The sequence below is a fragment of the Podarcis melisellensis genome (genome assembly GCF_964234715.1).
Source record: "Podarcis melisellensis genome assembly, chromosome: 9".
Classification (NCBI taxonomy): domain Eukaryota; kingdom Metazoa; phylum Chordata; class Lepidosauria; order Squamata; family Lacertidae; genus Podarcis; species Podarcis melisellensis.
The window spans coordinates 8,446,191-8,464,671 of NC_138541.1; the positions used below are offsets into that span (position 1 = coordinate 8,446,191).

General features: G+C 45.3%; 1 long non-coding RNA gene across 1 annotated transcript in view; it reads right to left on the reverse strand.

Moving 5' to 3' along the window:
- Positions 1 to 5,202, reverse strand: part of LOC309377824 — a 48,109-nt gene extending 42,907 nt beyond the window's left edge. The window contains exon 1 of the long non-coding RNA XR_014171695.1: positions 5,057 to 5,202. This is a non-coding gene — a long non-coding RNA (uncharacterized lncRNA). The remainder of the gene's footprint in view (positions 1 to 5,056) is intronic.
- Positions 5,203 to 18,481: the final 13,279 nt, after the last annotated feature.

Consider the following 18,481-nt stretch of genomic DNA (forward strand, 5'->3'; position numbering starts at 1 on the left):
CACTTTGTGCAGCTTCCAATAGCATATTAAAAGCATGATAAATACATTAAACATTAAAACTTCCCTAAACAGGGCTGCCTTCAGGTGTCTTCTACAAGTCGGATAGTTGTTTATTTCCTTGACATCTGATGGGAGGGCGTTCCACGGGGCAGGCGCCACTACCAAGAAGGCCCTGTGCCTGGTTCCCTGTAACCTCACTTCTTGCAATGAGGGAACCGCTAGAAAGCACTCGGAGCTGAATGATGGGGGTGAAGATGCTCCTTCAGGTATACTGGACCGAGGCCATTTAGCGCTTTAAAGGTCAGCACCAACACTTTGAATTGTGCCTGGAAATCTACTGGGAGCCAATGTAGGTCTTTCAGGACTGGTGTTATGTGGTCTCAGTGGCCATTCCCAATCACCAGTCTAGCTGCCGCATTCTGGATTAGTTGTAGTTTCTGGGTCACCTTCAAAGGTAGTTCTGGTGGCATTGGGCTTGAGCTGGACCCCATTGCAGCATGCCCTCCTGGCTGCTGCAGTGATTTATTTGCTCGCCTTCCACTGCTATCAATGTGTTGAGCAAGGCTCCCACTGGTCCATTAAGTCCACTGCAGCAGTGGCCCCACTGGTCCATTAAGCCCTACTGAGCAGCATCTGAAGTTTGGATGGTACCCACTTTTAGGAAAAGTACATTAAAATTAAGACACTTTTACAGGATTTTTTTCCCCACCTCCAGTTGAGATAGCTCCAGTTGAGCTTGCTGAGGCCCGTCTGAGCTGGGATAGAGGATTTATGCCTCTCACAATTTGGTCATCTACTGGAAAGTTAGATCCAGGAATTTCTGCAAATTGTGGTACTGATTATTATAATTTGGGGAGGGGGGGATATTTTTATTGACTTTTTCAAGATAGGCAAAAGAAGGTTATTTGCTCAGAAAAACACCACAACAATGCAATGATGTAACAAACAACAACATGAGCATATTTATAAATACGAAATCAACTATTTCTTTCGCCCATTCTTCCATAGACATGTCACACTAAAGGCTTGGGGTTGCATCCAAAGTAAGTCCTACTTAGAGTAAACCCATCAAAATGAATGAATTTGAATAAATCAAAGTTACTACCTTGGGCCCATTGCTTTCAGTGGGTCTTTTCTGAGTAGCACTCAGAAAAGATCTCCATGACTGAAGATCTCCATGACTGAGATCTCCATGACTGAGGTGGAGCATAAGGAATCAGGCACACCTTAATGCTGAATTATGAATTAACGAAAGATCCTTGACCCTGGCCTGTTAGTAAATCAGCAACCAGTGCAGCTCTTTCCACAACGTAGTAACATTTTGCCAATAACCTACAGTAGTTATAGCTTTTGGAACAGGTACGAGGGCAGCCTCAGATAGAGTGCATTACAGTGGTCAAGTCTCAAGGTTTCCTAATAGACTGCTTATTTCCCAACAAAATTAAGGATGGGAGTTGGAAGAAACAGCAACCCAAAAACTCATGTCTTTGAAAACTATTATCCCATAATAGCAATGAAGTCCTCCGACCAAACCATTTCCTGGGAAATTAATGACCATCTTGCTTAACAGCCCGGAGCTCTGCTTCAGGCCATCAACTCCCCCAGCCAATCATCAATCCCCAGGAAATCTCAAGGCCTGGAATATTATCGCTTCAAATTTTTCTTTTTTAAAAAGCTAATATGCTACTTTGCAATGTCACTCTCAGGATGGGGTGACACGTTCACATTTGGCAACTGCTCTTTTTTGTCACGACAAGGCTGTCAGAAATTAAAAGCCGTTGCAAACCCCACTCCGCCAGATCATTTGCCGGAGAGTCTTGTCACATGGACTGAGAAGAAGGAGAAGGAAGGTTTCACGTTTCAATAAACTCCCCATGACATGTAAGAGATTTGCTGCTGCTGTAGCAGGCAGCCAAGCTAAATGTTCAAAGAAATCGCTTGGTGGAGTCCTGTGCATGTAAAAGAAATAACCTCTCTGAATGGGGACAATTAGCAGCTCAAGGAGAAAGTTTGCAGTAGCAGCAGCATCCCCCTGAGGTGCTATTTTTCTGCATCACGATGGTGGTGATGATTATTTCAGGTGAGAGAAAAGGCAGCCTGCCACAGTCTGAAGTGATGCTCTCTAGGTGGGACTCTACCATGACGACTTTTCAAATGCCTTGATCAAGTCTTCAGGTACGTAGTTACATTTTGGTACAAACCCATCACTGGAGGGATTTTGTTCTTCTTAGAAAGACAAAAACAAGCATCAACAGGACCAACTGTGTAGATAAAAGGGGGATATTTAATATCCAAAGTATTTCAAACAACTGTCTTCTGAAGGGGGTTGGACTAGATGGAGCTTTGGGTCCGTTCCAATTCTACAATTCTATGATTCTGTGGTTCTTCACAAATCCACACACACTAACATTTTAAAAAATTATATTTTATTAAATGTCAACATTTTTAGCATATGAAATCAAAGCACAATTATGTCTTTTTTTTCTTATCGTTGTTGACTTCCTACCCTGTTTTCCATGGAATTATTGTTTCTCCCCTTCTGCCGCACCCTATATTCTATCTATTAAATCATAACCACAATATTATAATCTAAGCGCACCAACATGTCATACATACAGAAAACAGAAATCACAGCACATTTGCAACATCCCTGTTTGCAAACCTAAGGTCTCTGGCCAAGATCTTCTGCCAAGGCTTCTATTCCATCTTCTCTAAACTAATGTTCTCAACCAATACCTTGCCCTGTTTTAAAATCCAAGAGTGTGGCTACTCTTTAAATATATTATAGTGCATCACAGAATTGGAAGAGACCACAAGGGGCATCTAGTTTAACCCCCTGCAGTGCAGCAAACAATGTGGGGCTTGAACCCACAACCTTGAGATTAAGAATCTCATGATCTACTAACTGAACTAATTTTATGATATACTAGAAGCGGGATGGGTGACCCAAGGGCAGTATTACTTTCTGGGCAACCTCAGGGCAGGGCCAGAGGAAAAGGAATGCATGTAAAGTTTACATCTGGACAGCAGGAAAGCTTCTACACATGAGCACCTCTATCTTCATCCCAGCAACCAAGCGGCATCATTGGAGTTCAGGGAGACATTTCATACAGGGGTAAGGAAATTATGAATTAGGGCTGGTGAAGGAGGGTGGCCCAGGGAAGGGGTGTGGCCTGCAGAGAGTCTCAAGGGTCCTAGAGATAGATGCATCTGGCTCCTGAAACCTGAGTTCCCCATCCCTGGTATAGAATATCATTATATACTAGAGCACAGATGAGCAACCTGAGGTCCCCAGACGTATTTCAAATGCCCACTGCAAATGATCTGTGCAGACCTCTGGCAAGAGCAATTTGTTCCTTCACTCCTGCAGCTCTGGGCAGGAAGGGAGAAAGGAGACCATTTTCGAATGGGAAAGGTCTACAACATAATTGGCATCTTCTGGGATGAGATTCATGGAGTACTGGGTGCAAGTGGCCCAAACGGAACATTATATGGGAAGTAGCTGGTCTCTAAACTGAGCCAATGGAGAGGTCCTGCAATCCCACCTCTCGCCTTCTCCTATAGACGGAACATCCATCTCCACTTTTTTTTTTCCTGCTGGAAGATGCCTGGATATTTAGAACTCAAATTCAGATTTTAATACTCATGTTTTGAAAAAACCAAATTTCAACTTCTGTAAGTTTTTCGATGTTTCTTGGGTTGGTAGGGGGATTGTTTGTGAATCCTTGCAGTTAGCAACAAAAATCTTGGTGAGATTCTTAAAATGATTCTCACAGGATCACTTTTCAGGTGGGGAAGAGAAAGTGCGTTCTTTATAGTATATACATTATGGGAAAAGTTATATGTTGGCTGTAAAGGCATTTTATTACCCTACATAGCATAGGAAACACAGAAGAGACTCTCGGACAGAGTGATTCACATGCAGTGGCCAAATTCCCACCTGCTACCCTGGTAAGCTTCTCCTTGATGGAAATAAAAATTGGAAAGTTTGGAGACACTAAATCTGCCCTTGCTTTAAGAAGAATAAAATGGTTGTACCTAATCTAATGAACAACCTGACAGCACCTCTTTGGGGACCTGATTTATGGCACCATAGCTGCCTTGTTACAATTGTATTTGAAATTGTGGCTCCTTTGTGGCTATTTCTTTCTTGTCATGAGTATGAATTATTATTTCTGGTTCCCTGTAAAAGGATTGCCCAGAGGAACGGTTATTTTGCAACTTGGCCTGGTGAATTAAAAGAAAACGAGCATGGAGTGCATTGCTTCATAACTTTGTAAACCCAGTCCAGGGCCCAACTACATGTTATATTCACTTCCTTAAAAGCAGCCAAATGTAAGCAAAGCTCTGACCAAGGAGAATTCTGAAGGCCCCTCTGTAGAGCAGCAGAGGAAGCTGGAGAGTATCACTGGCAAGCTCCTAGCCAAGGAGCAGACCCCAAATGCCTATCTCTGTCCATTGTCCATCTCTTCTTAGATCTTTCATTCAGGATAGGGGTCTGGAACCTAAGAACATAAGAAGAGCCTGTTAGATCAGGCCAATGATCCACCTAATCTCATTTTTTCCAATCTTATATTTCATTCTTCCTCCATATTTCTGCAGCAATAGGGTCTCTCTCTCTCTCTCTCTCTCTCTCTCTCTCTCTCTCTCTCTCTCTCTCTCTCTCTCTCTCCTCTCCCTCTCCCTCTCCCTCTCCCTCTCCCTCTCCCTCTCTATCCATATATTTAATTTGGAGACCAAATTTGGAGACATGAGAAACTGGAAGAACCAAAACTGACTGATCCATTCATCTCTAATCATGAGTGGGCAGAAAGTAGCACTGATCTACTATATCAGCTATTGCATAGTGGTGATATTCACAGGAGAGGAAAACAAAATTTAAACACACACACACAACTGGAGGGAGGAGAGATGTATGGCTGTGCTAAGGTCCAGCTACCTGCTCCCTCTGCTTTTTAGGGTTTTAGTGCCAATCTGACCCCGACACACATTTGTTGCTGCCAAATCACGTTTGTCCCCAAATGAGACTTTATATAACGCAATGGGATGACTATACCTGGGAGCTGCTCCAAAGGAATGCATTATGGTAATGTCAACAGGCATCCAGTAGTGAAAAGCCGATTGCTCACGGCACGGTCGGCGTCTTCTGCAAGCCCTTTTCAACATGCCTTACAGTGTGCAAATCGGTGTTTGCTGGCCCCAGTTCCCTGCTGTGCAATCTATTAAGCTCAATGTACCTTACCCCAGCTATGACATGGTGTATTACATTCTCCCGCACTATCATTCCCAAACACTCTGTGTACATAAAGCCTCATTCTCTCTGCCAGACATTTTTTTTTAAGAGACCTCCTTTCCGTGTGTGTGTGTGTGTGTGTGTTTCTGTAGTGATATTCTCCATTGGGCTTTTACAAAACAAAATGGCTGAACTGTCCAGCTGAATACCTCAGCAGATGAACAAAATGTTCAAAGTTTGATTGGCTGACCACTGGCACATGATATGGCCATGTCACCCTAACCTCATTTCCATACTACCCATATGCACAAAGCCCTTTAGCAACCATGGCTTACCCCCAAAGAACCCTGGAAACAGTAGTTTACCCCTCACAGAACTACAATTCCCAGAACCTTTGACAAACCACAGTTCCTATGATTCTCCATGACTGTTAGAGATATGAAAGTGCTTTAAATGTATGGCACAAATCATAGGAGCCAACTCCTAGGGGCCAAGGTCCCTTTGCCCCCACCCCATAAAATATTTGAGGGGGCCTGATCTCCCCAAAGTTGATGGACATTGCCATTCAAATGATGTGCATGTGCTGTGTCATATGATCAATGTTGCTGGGCGGAGCTTACCTGCCCCCCCCCCGATTATTTTATTCAAGTTGGCACTCCTGGTGTGAATGTAATTGAAGAACAGGCACCCAAGAAGGCTGAAGAGTGCAAGCCGCTGGTGAGATGTTTTGCATCATGATAGAAAGGACATTTACAAATGCCCTTCAGCCACCTCAAAAGTAAGGCTATCACAGCTGAAACCACTGTACCCAACCTATGTGAATTTTAGTGTGTGTGTTTTCCTCCCCTTTGATAATTTTCAAATGCAATTTCTTTTCTCATTAATTGATGGAGAGAGGCCAATAATAATAACAATATGCAGGATAAATGTTCAACACAGTGCTAATCTTTTCTTTGAGGGACTCCTGATAAGCTTCTGAGGAACTTCTGAGGCAATGCAGAACATTCAATAGGAGCAGAGCATGAGAATGAACTGGATGAAAGTTTCACCTTTCCAGCAGAAACATGAATGACTGGTTGGGACTGCAGATCCTCCTCTGCCGTGTATTTTTCAGCCTAAGGGCCACTTTCCCTCACGTGGAACATTCTGGGGGCCACATTCCAGTGGTGAGGGAAGCCAGATACAAAAGGGGATAGAACAATGGTCCCATTATGTATTTATGTCTGTGCATAGAGACCTCAGGACAGTGCATGGCTGGAATGTAGCCTACCATTCAAAGGCCATGCACAATCCTAAGGTTTCTATGCACAGACATAGATACACATAGAAACACAGTCACACATCTCTCCATCCTCCTAAAGTCACAAGTATCTACACACATTCACAAACCCATCTCTGTTCTCCATCTGGGCAAATAAAAGGCACTATAGAATCATAGCATTGTAGCATTGGAAGGGACCCCAAGGATCATCTAGTCCAACCCCCTGCAATGCTGGAACCTCAGCTAAAGCATCAATGACATATGGCCATCCAACCTCTTCCAAGGCAGGAGAGTCCACAATCTCCCAAGGGAAACCGTTCCACTGCTGAATAGCTCTGCCAAACGTTTTTCCTGATGTTTAGTTGGAATCTCCTTTGTTGTAGCATGAAGCCATTAGTTTGTGTCCTACCTTCAAAAATACTTCCCAGCCAACCAAAAGCACTCAAGGAGGATGTGGTTCAGGACCAGTGAGAGCTATGGCCTGGGGAGGGGATGTGACCTCGGTAGAGTCCCAAGGGCCAGATACAGAGACGTGGGGAAGCCATGATTGGCCCCCAGGCCTGACGTTCCCCACCCCTGAAATACACAGTAGAGTGTCCCCAAAACACATCATGAAAACTAAAGGCCTAGAATGTTTCTGCCTTATGCCAGATGCTGTCAGGAGTAGTGTGCAGAAGCCAGGCCCTGTGACCAGTGGGGCTTCACAGGACTGGGGCCTTCCTAAGTTCTGGAGAGGCAAGGTGCGCTGCCCAGGTGAGGCTGCTTGGTAACTCAGTGCACCTGGTGGCTAGAGCCAGGAAGGGATATAAGGTCAGCATTTCCCTTCAGTTCTTTGCCACAGCAACACGTTCCCTGCCTTGCTGTCTCTGGCTTCTTGCTTCCTGATCCTCGGACCTCGGCTTCTTGACTCCTTGCTTCTCGACCCTCGGACCCTTGACTTTGTGACTCCTTGCTTCTCGACCCTCAGACCCTTGACTTCGTGCCTCCTTGTTTCTTGTTTCTTGACCCTTGGACCCTCGACTTCGACTTTGTGGGTCCCTGCTTCCTGACCCTCGGACCCCTGGCTTCTGGACTCTTGTTCCTGCTTCCACCCCGCCATCTTGCCCCCGGTCCCGACGTCCTCAGCCGGGACTTTGATCGCCCATAGACCGGACCGTGACAGATGCCCTGAAGGTACATTTTCCGTGTCTCATTGAGCTTGCTCCAAGATGGCCAGACATTGATGTGTGAATTCATGCCAATATTTTGTCCATAATTGTTCTTACGAGAATTATTATTATTATTATTATTATTATTATTATTATTATTATTATTATTAATTTATTTATATCCCGCCCTCCCCAGCCTTAGCTGGGCTCAGGGTGGCTAACAACAATAAAACAGTACAAAAGTACAGCATAAACAACACTCTAAAATCATTCATTATGAAATTAATTAATTCAAGCCACTGGCAGCCATTGGGCCAGAGCTCCGTGAAGATTGCTGAGGGAGTGAGTCAGGCTGTGCCCTGACCAAAGGCCTGGTGGAACAGCTCTGTCTTGCAGGCCCTGCGGAAAGATGTCAAGTCCTGCAGGGCCCTGGTCTCTTGTGACAGAGTGCTCCACTAGAGAAGCAAGCTTTGGGCACAGCTCCCTCATCGGACCTTGGCAACATTTTCAAACAATCGTCCCAGATCTGTTGCCCACTGGTACCCATTACAAGCATCATTTCCCCATGACAAACAGAGACTGTTTGGGGAAGTAAATCTAGGAGTCTTCATAACCCTGCACCATCGACAGCAATAAATATGATATGAGGCCAGACTCTCGCTGTCCCTCCCTTCTTGGAATTACTGATTGAGTAGCCCCGGTTTTGAAGCCAGCTCTGAAGTATGGATTTTTTCCTCTCATCACCATCTCTCATCCAGCAGAATCGGTCATTAAGCTGTCCTAAAGATCTGTTGCCCAGGTCCGACTGCTAGGTATATATCAGAAGCTAGGGTGAGTTGTGCTGGAGCATAAATTGGCAGTGCAGGCCATGCCTTTGGAAGCCAAATGAATGGACTGTGGCTATTATTGGCTACAGCCACACAAACATAAATAGGCCAGATCAGAGCTTGCTTAAATCTGTTGCGGAAAGAAATATTCCCTTTAAATGGAGTGTCAGGGACTGGGCAAAGGAGGAAGAATGGTGGAGACTGCCTCCCCACCCTGACCCTTCCAGGGAGAAGGAAGAGGAAGACAGTATAGATTCACAACAGTGGTTTGCGGGAGGTCACAGCTCAGAGGCAGATGAGGGGGAAAGTTGGGAAATAATGAGAGAGGAGGAGCAGGCAGAACCACAGCAGCAGCTGGCTGACACGTTGTCATCAGAAAGCATTCCAGACCCACCATCTCCCAGAACCTGGCAAGCCTTAAAAGTAGGAGAGCAAAGAGCTCAAAGACAGAGGGCACGTTGCAGCACCTGTAGCGTGATGATGATGATGAATGAGGAGAGAAGGGGGGGTGGAGATTCACTCGAGACAATGCCATTTTCCAAGAGGCTGGGTTCTATAACCTCTCTCTGTAAAAGTTTGAAATAAAAAAGACTGTAAGAAACTTCTCCTTGTCTTTATACTTTCTTGGGCAACCAACCGCAAGCCACTGATGACACTCTGATGTGGAGAGAGGTACACAAAACAAAAAGTTTCTATTTTATGAAAAATAAATATTCTGCTGTAATTGCCATTTAGGCAGGGATGGGGAACCCAAGACCCAGTGGCCAATGGCCCATCTCGTCCAGAATTCTGTTCTCGCTGTGACCAACCATGTACCTGCAAGCTAGACCTGAGCACAAGAGCCCTCTCCTCTCCTGTGGTTTCTACAGTGGTACCTCTGGTTAAGAACTTAATTCGTTCTGGAGATCCATTCTTAACCTGAAACTGTTCTTAACCTGAGGTACCACTTTAGCTAATGGGGCCTCCCGCTGCCGCTGCACTGCCACCGTACAATTTCTGTTCTTTTATTTCCCATTCTAGCAGAATACTATATGCATCCAATACTCTTTTAAAGCCATCCACGTTGGTGGCGATCACTGTCTCCTGAGGGGGCCAAGTTCCAGCGTTTATACACCACATGGATAAATACTTTTATCTTTCCTGAATCTTCCAACGTTCAGCTTCACTGAATGCTCATCAGTTACGAGAGAGTGAGAGAATCTTTTCTCTATCCTCTTTCTCCATGCCATGAATATTTGTATCAACTTTTATCATGTCACTTCTTCCTTGCCTTCTTCACTGAGGGACTGAAGTTTTGCTTTTCTCTGGGTGGGCCAGTGACCAGCAGTTCCCGGTGCTTCACTGGGAAGTTGCAGTTATGCACTTACTGCCATGAGGCAGTTCCTGACATCAAAAGCTATGCATTGTTGGTATGCAGCTGTCCCCATTTTAATGCCCCAGGCTGGCAGTTGAAAGAGAATTATCAAGCCCCTGTCTTGCTGCCATTCGTGGGCACTTTTCCTAGCTATCTTCCTTCCCTGCACCTTCTGCAAGTGATCACAACCAATCACGGATCATGTAATGGCAAATCCAATTCAGAGTGAGGGCAGGAAGTCCTTTATCCCTGATAGGTATTAGTGAGGAAATATTTTCGCCCCTGTTTTCAGCTCTGTCTCCCAAACACCGCTGAAATGGAAAGGAGTGATTTATTCTTTTAATTCAGTGGAAATGTTTGCATTTGTTTCAGCTCAACTGCAAAGTGACATAATCTATGGTATTTGGTAATGCAATGACATCACTTGGATTAACTAAGGGTAATTTGGAATGACAGTAATTTAAAATGAATGAGCAAACATTTCTGCAAGGACTGCTGAGGGGAGGTGTTTTTCAGCATCACCGAGAACATTTGCAGAAAAACAGTGGGATTTTTTTCCCTTTTTTCTTTTTTTTGCTCAGTTCTAATTTTTATACATCCTTTAAAACTTCTGATCATTAAACAGCAGAGACAGATTATTTTTAACCTAATGAGCAGGCTCATTATGTCGATGACAAAGAAATAATACGAAAATGTAGAATGATGATACATACATTTGACTCAATTGATAAGATCTTTCTGTGGGATGGGTGAGTTGGTCACTGCAGGCATCCACATGTAATGGAATTCCCGGAGGAAGAACCTTGTCAGCTCAAAATGTGTTAGATGATACTGCCTGGCTAATTGTTATGAAAGACTTTCTTCCAACCACCTTTAGGATAACCCTTTCTGTTCTCTGATGCTAAAGGTTTTAGAGAAGAATGTCAAGAGGTATCAGTGCTAGGAGCAGAAAATGTTACATTTTCATTGGGTGGTACAATTGGGAAAGTACCCGTGGCTACGATGTTTTCTCTTTCAGCTACTGTATATGGGATAGCTCGGTTGGAAGAGCATGACAGCATTCCTCTCAGGGTCTTGGGTTCCAGCCCCACATTGGGGAAAAGATTTGACTAGATGACCCTCATAGTCCCTTCCAACTCTACAATTCGATGATTCTATGAAGCCCTAAACAACTCAGGACCAGGTTAGCTGAAAGAGTGCCTGCCCATGTATAAACCTTGGTTGACCACAAACTTGACATGAGCCAACAGTGTGACGTGGCAGCTAAAAAAGCCAATGCAATTCTGGGCTGCATCAATAGGAGTATAGCATCTAGATCAAGGGAAGTAATAGTGCCACTGTATTCTGCTCTGGTCAGACCTCACCTGGAGTACTGTGTCTAGTTCTGGGCACCACAGTTCAAGAAGGACACTGACAAACTGGAACGTGTCCAGAGGAGGGCAACCAAAATGGTCAAAGGCCTGGAAACGATGCCTTATGAGCAGTGGCGTAGCGTGGGTTGTCAGCACCCGGGGCAAGGCAAGTAATTTGTGCCCCCTAACCCCCAAATGTTGCGCCCGGTGTGGCCGGCCCTCCCTGCACCCCCCACGCTACCTACGCCACTGCTTATGAGGAACGGCTAAGGGAGCTGGGCATGTTTAGCCTGGAGAAGAGGAGGTTAAGGGGTGATATGATAGCCATGTTCAAATATATAAAAGGATGTCACATAGAGGAGGGAGAAAGGTTGTTTTCTGCTGCTCCAGAGAAGCGGACACGGAGCAATGGATCCAAACTACAAGAAAGAAGATTCCACCTAAACATTAGGAAGAACTTCCTGACAGTAAGAGCTGTTCGACAGTGGAATTTGCTGCCAAGGAGTGTGGTGGAGTCTCCTTCTTTGGAGGTCTTTAAGCAGAGGCTTGACAACCATATGTCAGGAGTGCTCTGATGGTGTTTCCTGCTTGGCAGGGGGTTGGACTCAATGGCCCTTGTGGTCTCTTCCAACTCTATGATTCTATGAAACCTGTAAGCACACTAAGATGATCTGGGGAGATTTTTCTCACGGCACCATATCCTGCAGAATATCACTGTGTGACCAAAAAATGGGTATTTCCTGCTGTCGTCTCCCTCTCCTATGGAATGATTTCCCTTCTGCCATACAGGAAGCATTTCTAAAACAGGGGCTGATAGATGTGGGATGTAATCCATTGGTACAGTCAAGTGCAACATTCCTTATTTCCCTAGAGTGGCCACAGGCAAGGGGACATCCAGTCAGTGTAACTTCCTGCTCCACTGGTCTGGAGCATCCTCCCCCTGCATGTGACCATAAAAGAGCTGAGTCACGTGGCCATTTTCCGAGTCTCTAGTTTTGTCTTTCTGTTGTCTTGTTGTTCTATATTTTGCTGCCATGCTGCTCTCCTGCAGCCATTTTGTTGTCTTCATGTAATTTTTGCTGTCTGTTGGCTCTCAGCCAGCAGCACATGAGTTCATTCTCCATATGACATAAACTCAGATTTTATTGTGTAGCACGTGCCTTTCAAGGATAAAATCATGAACTGAAATGTGAGTAAATTCTTTTAAGAGGGATCAAAGGGGACACCAGGAATAATCTTAACTAAGAGATTCAAATGAATCTGCAAACTAGCTTCCAGTTATAGCTTCCAGCAATCTGCTCTGCTACATCACTTACTTTCGTGAGTGAATGAAGGATAATACTCAGCCAATATATCCTTCCTTATTATCCTTAACATTCCCACAATAGACACATGTATTTGGTGACCCTGTGTAAAACCACCACCAGTGGTGGGCAGGACCAGATGTGAAAGTGACAAGTGCACTGCATGTGACTCTTAGCCTTTGTATAGTATTCATGCTGAAAATCTAGATCAAGTGAGCTTTTGCCCTCCCTGAGCTTCCCTTAGGACACATGAATTATGATTTGACAGGTGTACCACCCCAGTCAGACTCCCCACTTGACTCCCCACCGTCCCAGGAGTGGGCACATGCCAGCCGCTTGGAGCCAGAAGCAGTGTAACATTGCAACCATGCCAAAGTCAGAGATTCATAAGTCAGAGATTCAAAGTCAGAGATTCACCCCACCACCCTCCTGGGACACAGGTGGCGCTGTGGTCCCACTGAGCCTCTTGGGCTTGCCGATCGAATCCTCATGACGGGTTGAGCTCCCATTGCTCTTTTCCAGCTTCTGCCAACCTAGCAGTTTGAAAGCAAGCCAGTGCAAGTAGATAAATAGGTACCACTGCGGCAGGAAGGTAAATGGCATTTCTGTGCACTCTGGCTTCCATCACAGTGTTCTGTTGTGCCAGAAGTGGTTTAGTCATGCTGGCTACATGACCTTGAAAGCTGTCTGTGGACAAATGCCAGCTCCCTCGGCCTGAAAGCAAGATAAGCGCCACAACCCCATAGTCTCCTTTGACTGGACTTAATTGTCCAAGGGTCCTTTACCTTTTACTGCCCTCTTTACAGACAAGAAAAGAGACATTCTTGTGTATCTAGTTACTTCCTGGGTCAGGGGAAAGTACTTGAAGATGGAACGTCCTGTAGAAGTGAGTGGGAGGAGGAAGCCAATATGGAAACCTTGGCGTAAGCAGGACTCCCTGTCTGCCATACTTAAAGAAAGTTGTCCATGGTGGATGTTAACTGATGTGCCCAGAGTCTAAGTAAGTCAGCCCTGCTGGGCAACAACACAATTATCACAAGTTCAGGAACACATTCCAGAAAGACAAAAGCACCAAGAAGGTTGTGGCCTGAGGATGGGTGTACTTGGAATGAGTCCTGAGGACCAAAATAGAAAGGCCTTGAGGGCCACACTTGCTCTGCAGTGAAGGACCATTTGCATACCCCCCAACATTTCTCCAATGAAAATAGGGACATCCTATTCCATCATCAAAAACACAACCATCTTATTATTATTTATACCCCACCCATATGACTGGGTTGCCCCAGCCACTCTGGGAGACTTCCAACATATATAAAAACATATTTAAACACTTTAAAAAAGCCTTCCCTATATAGGGCTGCCTTCAGCTGTTTTCTAAAGGTTGTTTAGTTACTACTACTACTACTACTACTACTACTACTAATAATAATAATAATAATAATTTATTATTTATACCCCACCCATCTGGCTGGGCCTCCCCAGCCACTCTGGGCGGCTTCCATAAAAACCAAAAATACAGTAAAATATCACAGGTTAAAAACTTCCCTGAACAGGGATGCCTTAAGATGTCTTCTGAATGTCAGGTAGTTGTTTATCGCTTTGACATCTGCTGGAAGGGCGTTCCACAGGGCGGGCGCCACTACCAAGAAGGCCCTCTGCCTGGTTCCCTGTAGCTTTGCTTCTCACAATGAGGGAACCGCCAGAAGGCCCTCGACGCTGGACCTCAGCATCCGGGCAGAATGATGGGGGTGGAGACGCTACTTCAGGTATACTGGACCGAGGCCATTTAGGGCTTTAAAGGTCAGCGCCAACACTTTGAATTGTGCTCAGAAACATACTGGGAGCCAATGTAGGTCTTTCAAGACCAGTGTTATATGGTCTCGGCAGCCGCTCCCAGTCACCAGTCTAGCTGCCGCATTCTGGATTAGTTGTAGTTTCCGAGTCACCTTCAAAGGTAGCCCCACGTAGAGTGCATTGCAGTAGTCCAAGCGGGAGATAACCAGAGCATGCACCACTCTGGTGAGACAGTCCGCAGGCAGATAGGGTCTCAGCCTACGTACCAGATGGAGCTGGTAAACAGCTGCCCTGGACACAGATTTGACCTGTGCCTCCATGGACAGCTGTGAGTCCAAAATGACTCCCAGGCTGCGCACCTGGTCCTTCAGGGGCACAGTTACCCCATTCAGGACCAGGGAATCCTCCACACCTAGCCTTATCTCCTTGGCTAGGGGGTCACATAACTCTATACCTTCCAACATTTCTCCAATGAAAATAAGGATATCCTAAGGAAAAGGGGGACATTCTGGGATCTCACCACTCCCCCTTTTTTCTTTTTCTCCCCCCCCTTCTTCTTCCTAATTGTTTAAACCATTTCATAAACCAAGAACTTATACCTTGACCACTAATAATGAAACATGCTGTAGATATTTTTCCACACTTACTATGCTATTTTTAGTGATATACAAATGACACGAGAAAACCTGGTTTGTATAACATTATTCTTGTTTATAAAACTCAATTAAAAAGAAATAAATCGGAAACCGGGATGGCTTCTGTAAATCCAGGACTGTTCCTGGAAATTAGGGACACTTGGAGGGTCTGCGTTTATGGGAAAAGGGAAGCTCATTCACTTCTCTGAAAATGGAAGACGTCTGTATTTAAAACTGTTCAGCTTTCTTCTCTCCCCCCAACCCCCAGGCTACCTTGAAACCTATCCCCCGGCTTCTAAATGAGTTCACAAATTCCACATGAGACCCTTTCACCCCTTTCTTTTTGTATTTCCGTAATGTTAATTCCTACAGCGCATCGCTCATTGGGTCACCAACGGCTTTCCTCCTTCGCTTCTTCCACTGCCACCCCTTTATGAGGTGTTACCTTGATCTTCTTCTCCCCCACCCCCATTCCCTTTCCCCCCAATTCATTCAAGACACAGAAGAAGGAGAAGTGGTCAGATGAAGCTAATGAGGCTGAGGCACGGAACTGTCTTAGATGCTGACCCCAAGAGACAAGAGTGAAGATGGTGAGAAAAGTGTGAGAGAGGGAATCTTCATTCAGGAGGGATAATGATTGTGTCGATTGTTGAACTCTGGATGGGGCAAGTGCCAAAAGCTTCAGAAGTTTTAATCTCAAACTCCTAACTTTTAATCTCCTGGCATGTGGCAGAGCATGGAAAGTGGGAAGCAAGGGGGGGGGGAGTATGAAAATGCTGCTTGAATCAGCACCTTTGGAGTTTATCCAAAGTGGCGGTAATTGATTTCAAGTCAGTGCTTAATAAGCGAGCAAACACCATGTCACGGCCACCCGAGAGACAACCTTGGAGTTTGCATAAAGTTGAAAGGAGAAAGACCAGGCGACTTTGCTTATTTCCCAGCCCTGGAGAATAATAATAATTATAACCCAGGAGCAAACCCCATGGAAAGAAAAACGATGGTTCCTTTTATTTACATATTTTATCATTTTACAGATTTATAAACAGCCAAAGCTATTGAAGCAGTTTACACCAAGATAAGATAAAATACAAAAGATACAGATTATTTAAAAGGGGGGGGGACTTTAAAAAGGGCATTACTGCAATTGTACAGTTAATATCCCATCAGATGTCTGGGACACACTTCAAGGAAACACTGATGTTCAAAGCAGGGATGGGGAGAATTTTGTTTGATCTGCATTTTTAAGTAAACTCGCCTAATTTGCACCTCCCAGACTAATGCACAGCTTGGAACATAATTATCCTTCTGATTTTTACTTCTCTGAATTTTGCAACATAGTTCTCAGTTCAAATAATATGTGAAAGGCAAATTGCAGAAATCTGTGATTTGTCTAGAAAGGATAATTTTAGCTCTTGTAGCTTTCCTCAGCCGTGGCTTTGCATTCATTCATGCCCATAACATGTCGGCCCACACAACATCAGAGAAAAATGCCATGCAAGCTCAGCAGTGGAAGTGGGGAAAGTGTGAAACCTCTAGGAAAGATGTTCTGGCAGCTGGAGATATATTACGAAGAGGCTTCATCTCCCCTAGAAGTCTAGGCCGTGTGGGAATCCAGGAGAACACCCAAGGCATCTTGGCTGGGGAGAAAAAACACAAACCAGAGAAAAAAGAAATAGTGTGGAGCAGGACAGGGAGTAGGAGGACAAATGCAACTTCTCCACATGCCCTCAAGTGTGGTGGTGGATGCTGTCCCATTGCTGTTGTTGTTTAGTCATTTAGTCATGTCCGACTCTTTGTGACCCCATGGACCAGAGCACGCCAGGCACTTCTGTCTTCCACTGCCTCCCGCAGTTTGGTCAAACTCATGCTGGTAGCTTCAAGAACAGTATCCAACCATCTCGTCCTCTGTCGTCCCCTTCTCCTTGTGCCCTCCATCTTTCCCAACATCAGGGTCTTTTCCAGGGAGTCTTCTCTTCTCATGAGGTGGCCAGAGTATTGGAGCCTCAGCGTCACGATCTGTCCTTCCAGTGAGCACTCAGGGCTGATTTCCTTCAGAATGGATCGGTTTGATCTTCTTGCAGTCCATGGGACTCTCAAGAGTCTCCTCCAGCACCATAATTCAAAAGCATCAATTCTTTGGCGATCAGTCTTCTTTATGGTCCAGCTCTCACTTCCATACATCACTACTGGGAAAACCATAGCTTTAACTATACGGACCTTTGTTGGCAAGGTGATGTCTCTCCTTTTTAAGATGCTGTCTAGGTTTGTCATTGCTTTCCTCCCAAGAAGCAGGCGTCTTTTAGTTTTGTGGCTGCTGTCACCATCTGCAGTGATCATGGAGCCCAAAAAGTAAAATCTCTTACTGCCTCCATTTCTTCCCCTTCTATTTGCCAGGAGGTGATGGGACCAGTGGCCATGATCTTCATTTTTTTGATGTTGAGCTTCAAACCATATTTTGTGCTCTCCCCCCAGCATTGAATTAAGATTCAACACCCGTTCACCACTGGAAAGTTCCAAGTCGGCTAGGGCACCATCTTGTTTGCACCTCAGACAGCAAAATATCTTGGGCCTTCTGTGCATCTACCTCTAAACATGCTGTATGTCACCAACTTAGCTGAGGGTTGAAGGTTGGTATGGCCAGATGGTACAGTTTGGGTAGGATCCCAGAACAGTGAGATGGGGAAATCTTTTCAGTCACCATAGGTGCCAACTCCCTGGGGCCCTGGGTGCCCAAGCACAAAAAATGTCAGGGCCAGGGCTCCCCAGAGTGACGATGAGGAGGCTGAGAGGAACAGAAAGTCAGAGGAGGAAGAAGTAGTTTTGCTTCCTTCTCAGAAGTTTGAAACCAGTCACCAGCAACCCCTCTCCTCCCCAGCAGGAAAAGAAGAGATGTTGAGCTTCAAACCATATTTTGTGCTCTCCCCCAGCATTGAATTAAGATTCAACACCCATTCACCACTGGAAAGCTCCAAGTAGGCTAGGGCACCATCTTGTTTGCACCTCAGACTCCTAGTCTAACACTCTAATTCTCCCAGCTCCTAGTCTAACACTCTAACCACTACACCATGAAAGTGAAAGGAGGCTGGAGAGAGGCCAAGTCGCTGATAAGCGGTCTCTAACAATAACATGGGGGGGGGGAGGTTTGATTCATCAGAAGTAGTAGAACAGCTAGAATCTCCTTGTGCTCGTGGGTTAACTAGGGTCAGGGAAAGGCATCAATCAAGAAAGTGCAAGGCAGGGTTCTGGTGAACATCCTGTTGGCGTCGGAATCTGAGCTCAGATGCCTCAACATTGAAAGAGGCAGGAGCCGTGGGAGCTGTTTTGAGTGTAATTACTGTGTATAATAAATCTACTTGAAAACTAAAGACGTCTACTTGCTGCTTGTATTAAGTCTGGGAGCCACCTAGATCGTGAGACACAAAATTCCCCATGAAGGGGGCTGGGCACCCACAAATTTTGGTGTCAGGGTCCTGCAAGCTGCATGTCACCCACGGCCCCAGTCACCCATGGACTCAGGGCCAACTTGGCACTCCTGTCACTCACATCCCATTCTAACCCTTGCCGGAGTGGGTT